Source organism: Hippocampus guttulatus, chromosome 2 (genome assembly GCF_054856545.1).
Source record: "Hippocampus guttulatus isolate MCC_2025c chromosome 2, RoL_Hgut_1.0, whole genome shotgun sequence".
Taxonomy (NCBI): domain Eukaryota; kingdom Metazoa; phylum Chordata; class Actinopteri; order Syngnathiformes; family Syngnathidae; genus Hippocampus; species Hippocampus guttulatus.
In genome coordinates, this window is record NC_141262.1 from 36,269,224 (window position 1) to 36,276,504 (window position 7,281).

Consider the following 7,281-nt stretch of genomic DNA (forward strand, 5'->3'; position numbering starts at 1 on the left):
GCGACAGATCCTTCCGATGTGCGTATGATAGAGAAATCTATGAACAAAATTGTATCATGTTTAAAGTTTCGGTTCATTTGGGCATGTCTCGACATGCTGGGCGCGGAGGTGTCGGCCGTTCGGGCGGAGGGCCTTTTCTTGAGTAATCACGTCAAAGCGAGGGGGGCCGAGGCTAGGTTCAATCGCAGAGCGGGAATAAACAAATTGGGAACAAAGACGGTTTGGGAACAGCCGTCGCGCCCGGGTGGACATTAGTCATCGGCAAAGTCTGCGACTTGCGTATGCGGGTAGATCGGATCGCTACCGAGAGGCCGGACCGGGGGGCGCGGTATGCAAATCTCCGGGACGGCGTCTTTCTTGTATTTTGCGATAAAAGTTCGAAGCGGTGCAGAGGGAGCCGAGTGCGTATCATCGGAGCAACTAAACCGTCGTTCGCTCTCAGAGATCCGCTCCCGCCCATATTGAAGACAGTCTTCCTGCGCGCCGAGTCATTTCATTAACTTTGTCCGAGAAAATCTCGGACAGTGTGTGACATCTATGATTTAGTCAAAGATCTGATTGGTTGGATCGGATTGGCGGATATTTTGTGTATTTTATGCAGTATTTTTTTGATGGCTGTAATGTCGTTATTGATTGGATCAGCAAAATAAGACTTTACAGCAAACGCCGTCTTGTTCATTCCAGGGACTTTCTGTGCTGCCATTGTTAATAATCCGTAAACGTTTCTCAGTCTGATTTTTTTTTACCCATGTACCCAATATTTTAAAATAATATCATGATCTCCCCCCGAACCCGTTTCCCATGTATGTTTGTCAGTGATTTGGGGAGTATTTTTAGGGTTGAATTGTTATTTTTTTCCAAACGCATTTCAATGGGTGTCAATTGTATGCAAATTAAAGCTAGTCGTGGGCCACTCGTACAATAAATGAGTTGTTTAAATAGATTGGGCCATCTTCTGATCGGATCGATAATTGGTTACCGCTTTAAAAAACATTTTTTTTAACTGACTATTTGGTGATCAGCTACAAAATGCTGATTGTGTAAAGTCTAAAACTCCACCACTTTTGACAACGCTCCTGAGGCCCAATGGATTAGGTCAGCGCTAAACTGCAGGGCTGCGCTCGCTATGACAGAGCACACTATCAATGTGTCAGCGAATGCATGCCGAATGATTGACATTCATACCGTCTGTCTGATTGCTTGATTTTTCCTCGGGGACAGTGGTTTCCTAAAAAATATTTACAGATCATTTCACTGATGTTCTACTATCAGGCTTACACAACAGGTTTTAACAAATACCGTATGAAGTTTTTTTTTTTTGTTTGTTTTGTTTTTTTATTGGAAACTACACCCCCTTTTTTAGTCAAGTCAAGTCAACTGTATTTCTAGAGCACTTTCTAACAGCCATCGCTGCATACAAAGTGCTGTACGTGGAGCAATTTAACATGCACAATAAACAGTAAGACAAATCGATAATAAAGGCGGTAGAAAGCACCAAACAGTAAAACCAAGAACAAATCAAAGTCATGTGAGTCGAATGCCAAAGAATACAAGTGGGTTTTGAGGAGGGTTTTGAAGATGGGCAGCGAGGAGGCTTGCCCAATGTTCAGTGGGAGCTCATTCCAGAGAGAGGTACCGGCAACGGAAAAGGCTCCATCCCCTCTGAGCCTCAGTTTAGTTCTTGGTACTTCTAATAATGTCTGGTCCGCAGACCTGAGGCGCCGGGCAGGTGCGTAGGGGCGGATGAGCTCAGAGAGGTAAGTTGGCGCGAGATTATTCAGAGATTTGAAAACAAATAAGAGGATCTTGAAAAGAACTCTAAAATGAATGGGGAGCCAGTGAAGGGATGCCAGAGTAGGAGTTATGCGCTCCCTCTTACGAGTACCAGTCAAGAGGCGAGCGGCGGCATTCTGGACCAGCTGAAGGCGCTTAATGGAGGACCGGCGGACTCCAAAGTAAAGGGCATTGCAGTGATCGAGCCGGGATGTGACAAAGGCGTGAATTACTGTCTCAAAGTGTTCATGTGAGAGGAGAGGTTTTATTTTGGCCAGCTGTCTAAGGTGAAAGAAGCCGGATTTAACAACGGCACCAATTTGCCGATCGAGTTTGAAATCACTGTCCAGTTTAAGGCCCAAGTTTGAGACTGTTGACTTAAGATAAGGAGACAGGGGGCCCAAGTCTACAGGATGGAATGTACAAGGGCCACTGGGACCAAACAATATCACCTCTGTCTTCTTTTCATTGAATCTCAAGAAATTTTGTGCCATCCAGGTTTTGATTTCTTCCAGACAGGATAGGAGTGGCCATAATGAGAAGGCGTCTTTCTTGCTCAGTGGGACATAGATCTGGCAGTCATCTGCATAGCAGTGGAAGGGAATACCATGTTTCCTTAAGATGGAACCCAATGGGAGCAGATACAACGAGAACAGCAGAGGCCCCAGAATTGAGCCCTGTGGAACACCACATGACAGGGGAGCAGTGCGTGACTCAGAGCAGCCAAGGCTGACGCAAAAGGTTCTGTCAGCTAAATAGGACCTAAACCACTCAAGAGCACTGCCGCCAATGCCCACCAAGTGCTGCAAACGAGTGAGCAGAATACTGTGATCCACTGTATCAAATGCTGCAGTTAAATCCAATAAAACGAGACACACGTGGTCGCCAGCGTCATTTGCCAGGAGGATGTCATTAGAAACGCGTAACAGGGCTGACTCCGTCACGTTCTGCATGATGGTAGTTGTAGGACCCCAAAAAGCAGGGAGGCAGGGAGGAGCAGGGTGGATTGACCAAAATGTATTTAACAAAAAATACACACAGGAGTACAATGGAAAAAACACGAAGTCGAAGTACTCAAAAATGCCTGGAAATCACAAGTATCAAAGCAAATTATAGCAGGAAACAAAACATGACAGGAGCACATGCATGCTCACATACTCACAGCTCACAATGACCCAACCAAGACTGGCAGAAACTCAGGGAACTAAATACAAGCCAAGTGACGAGACAACGAGAAACACCTGGACAACACACAAAGGGTCGAGGGAGCTAATTGGTTACACACAAGGAACACTGATAACGAGAACAGGTGGCGAAAAAAGGGCACATGAGGAATCAAAACCAAACGTAACCAGATCGAAACATAACAGACTCCGTGCCATGCATCGTCTTGAAACCTGACTGGAAGACCTCCAAGATGTTATGTTCATCCAAGAAAAATTTCAACAGCATGTGCACCACTTTTTCCAGAATTTTGGAAATGAAAGGCAGTTTGGAAATGGGCCTGAAACTTGACAGCACATCTGGATCAAGACCAGGTTTCTTGATCAAGGGTTGGACCACAGCGTGTTTAAACCGTCGGGGAACTATACCAGAAGAGAGGCTGCTGTTGATGATATCCAAGACCGATGCGCCAACACTCGGGAGAACCTCCCGAAAGAAGTGCGGGGGAAGAGAGTCGCAAGGGGAGCCAGATGGCTTCGTCTGGCGAACTACATCCTCCAAAAGCGCCAAGGACACGGTTTCAAAAGAATTTAGCGCAGCTGAACATGGAACATGGACAGAGGGGTCAGATGCGGTATTTGAGACCGGAGTCCTCGCCGTAGAGACCTTATCAATGAAAAACTGAAGGAATCTGTTGCACATCTCGGGTGAAGAATCCGAGCAAGTAAGGCAGAGGGGATTTGAGTACGGAATCTATCGTTTTAAATAGTGCGCGTGGGTTGTGACGGTTAGCTTGAATAAGGTCCGACAGATATTCTCTTTTGGCCTCTTTTACTGTGAGCTGGTAGTTACGCCAGCAGTCTTTCCAAATTTGATAAGAGACATGCAATTTGTCATTTTTCCACTTGCGTTCGGCTTTGCGCCGCCCCTGCCTAGCTGCGCGGGTAATGTCGCTAAACCATGGCTCGGGTTCAGGTTTTTGGTTTTGTCGGCCTATCGATGATGTTTTGCACGCAAATCGTGTAAACAAACTACATTCCTACTCTTTCAACAACAACAAAAAAACACACACACACAACACGACCCGTTAGAAATGTGCACACACGTTCTCATGTGCCGACGTATGTTACATTTTTCCCGGGGGAAAGAAAAGGCCTTCGTTATGCCGTGAGGGTGGAAAATATGCATAAGTTGTACATACTTGGCGTAGACTGAAACCGGCTTTTTGGGCTGGGGGGTCAGGAGTGGAATCTCACCTCCCTGCCTCTCTTGCCGCTGCGACGTGTGTCTCTGTGCGTGCGGTGTGTGATCAGTGTGCACGTCAGCATGCGCTATGTCCGCATTACCGGTCTGGCTGCGCTCTCGAGGCTCGAAATAGATACAAGGAGGTTTTTGCACCATGCGCGCTCTTTTCTGCCTTTCACGAGGATACGACTACAAACATTCAGCGATGCCAAATGATTTTTTTATTCAAAGACAGCTATGGATAAATATTTTTTCTTGCATGCTAACCATATGCTTTGCCTCGTATGAAATTCCTAGAAAAAAATAAATAGATGATCAAAGAAATAAATAAAAAACAACATTCATGATACGTTAATATAGTATGTCTTCGCATTGGACTGCTCTCCACCTGGTGTCCTTTGTCAAAAAAGATATTCGCTAAGTACATCGAAGCCGCATTGCGTTCAAAAGAACACTTCATCTTTTCCTTCCATTCAGTTTCTTCAGGAAAGCCGAGTAGGGTTTGAATGGTGTCAGGCTTCGTATGTTGTGTTCCATTTTGCACTGACGGTCGGTCTGAAAGAGGAACGGAAGTTTCATATTACTGTACTTGCCCGTAGGTAATGCACAAGCGGTCTATCGAAACACAACCCATTGTGCACGTATTCAAAGTAGGAAAGGCTCTGTGGAGATAACGCACAGTAACAGCACTAAAGTGCAACATTTTATTTGGTTTGAATTCAACATTGTGTTCAGTGATAGCACGGTGGACTTTTCCCTTCTAGCTCTGACACTACGGGTTTGAATCCGACAGCGCTCCGTCCATGAGCGGATGGACACGCTCCGCGGTAAATCCAAAGCTGCTCGCCTAATTCGGGTTCGGTGATGATCGTAGACCATCGCAATTAGTTTATTTGTCTCGATAAGTAAAAATCCGGTCCAGATATCAGGTGCTATGGCGCAGACATACCCGCTTGCGCCTAGTAATGAATCAAATTCAAATCGACATTGCAATGCAGTAGAATGCAATTTTCAAATGGTAAAGTTTCAATTCGTAAACTTGAAAAAAGAACCCCAAAAAATCGTAGGCTTTAATCGTTTGTTTGCTTCGTGTCTAGATATGTTCTGTTCTTAAGATGTGCAGTCCACATGTTTACATTTGCCGTTGTTTCATAAAACACAAAGTCACGCTGTCTTTCATATCAATTCATGGTGCATTTGCCTTTATTTTAGCATGATATTATCCTATTAGACCAAAACATTGATGTATAGTAAAATGATATTGTTTATCATTAATACAGATGAATGTATCGCTTGTATTGGTTAAAAAAAAATAGATGTGGAGAGGACCTTGACAAAAGAATCGCATATTAAATGCCAATTGCAATATTGAGGAGACAAAAAATCACAATGAAATGATTTTTCAAAATGGTTCCGCCATAACATACAGCCACATTATGTGAGTGATGTTATAACAATTATTCAAAGTTTTCTATATTTTTCAGCAAAAAATAAATAAATAAAATGCAGATGTTTGTAAGACGTGTCTGGCGTGTGCCAGAAGGGCTACCCACACACTTTGATGACATTGTTTCTGCTGACAAACCTGTTGAAGACGAGGCTTCATGCGCCGGAGATTTCCCTTGAGCTCCGTGAGGATGTTTTCGTTCTCTTGTTGTACCGTCACATTGCCGAGGAGAAGGCTCAGCTCTCGAATGAAAACATTCACGCAGGAGTCCTGAAATGGAGAGATGCCGTGGGCTTAGTCGTTAGGCTTTTTTGTTTCACCGGGAAGTGAAAAAGAAATGAAAAAGAGCTCACCGCATTATTGCGCATATCCCCGGACGGCGTCCGCACCGCATCCGGCTACAGGGATGGAAAGATATTAGATACATAACGAGACGTACAGTACATATTCTCTCATTGGTCCTGAGTCGCAACCGAGGTTATTGTCCTTAAAGGGCAAGCGAAGTCTTTCTCTGCAAAATAATGTTCTGTACACCCCTTCTAGTCGAAACATGGCATTCCGGTCAGTATTGTGTTTGTGGAATATGAATTCATCAGCAAAATCCAGTCCTTTTTATCCATCTCGAGGGGGTGGCCATTTTGCCTTGTACCACCCCTTGTTGTCAACTGAAAATGACATCGCGGCGCCTACGGACTCAAGTCATGACCGATCACGCCTCACCTGTTTTCTGGGTTCGCTTATGTGACGTTCGCAAAATGAACCCTTAGGCACCGCGATGTCATTTTTCGATGACGGCAAGTGGCAGCAAACGGGTAGATTTTGCCGCTTAATTCACGTTCCACACGTGCCATATTAATCAACGTTAATTCCTTAAAACGAATGGGCCCGTGTAGAACATGTTTTTGGGAAGAAAAATTTGACTTGACTTCCCCTTTATGAAAACCGACAACGAAAACAAAAATTGAAAAGACACTCTCATTAACCAAATGAAATGAAAATGCTTTGAACAATGAAAACAAACCGAAACTACAATTTACATTTATAACTGTGACTAAAATTAAGTTTATTAATAATAATTAAGAATTAGTTTTAACTTTTACACGATAATTGTCCTTTGTTTCCATCTTTGTTAAGTGATATCACTGACGAGGTTCAGGGATATTTTTACAACTTTTGCTTTGTATCGGGATTATATACTTCCACACCCTGACACTCTTGTGTCAATTTTCTCTTGTATTCAGAATGGATATTTATATACCTTTCTCTATTTATCAACTTAGTTCTGATTTATCATTATATTTAATGTTTAGAATTGATCATTTTAACTCTGATTGATGTAGGTTGTTTGTACTATTTTTTTGAATTTGTTTTTGAACTCATTTTCAGGTCCGTTTCGAGATTATTCCACAGATTGACACCTTTGATAGATACACTTCTTTGCTTGATGTTTGTTCTTGTTTTGAGTATTAAGTATACTTAAGGCTAAAGTAGGAGCCTCAATGGAGACTTCTTTCTTCTGACTTTTTTCTTTTCTGATTGATATAAAAATGATTTATTAGATAGAAACACTTAACGGGGTAGGACTAGATACGTTTTTTACTTCTTCCTACTCCCTTGAAGGTAAGAACTGTGTTGAATGAAGACTGATTTCT

At 43.2% G+C, this 7,281-nt stretch overlaps 1 long non-coding RNA gene across 1 annotated transcript; it reads right to left on the reverse strand.

The window, feature by feature from the left end:
* Nucleotides 1-4,454: 4,454 nt before the first annotated feature.
* Nucleotides 4,455-6,173, reverse strand: LOC147209881 (uncharacterized). The gene is made up of 3 exons (XR_015097652.1): nucleotides 5,983-6,173; nucleotides 5,768-5,899; nucleotides 4,455-4,737 (listed from the first exon to the last, which is right to left on the reverse strand). It is a non-coding gene; the product is annotated as an uncharacterized LOC147209881 (long non-coding RNA).
* Nucleotides 6,174-7,281: the final 1,108 nt, after the last annotated feature.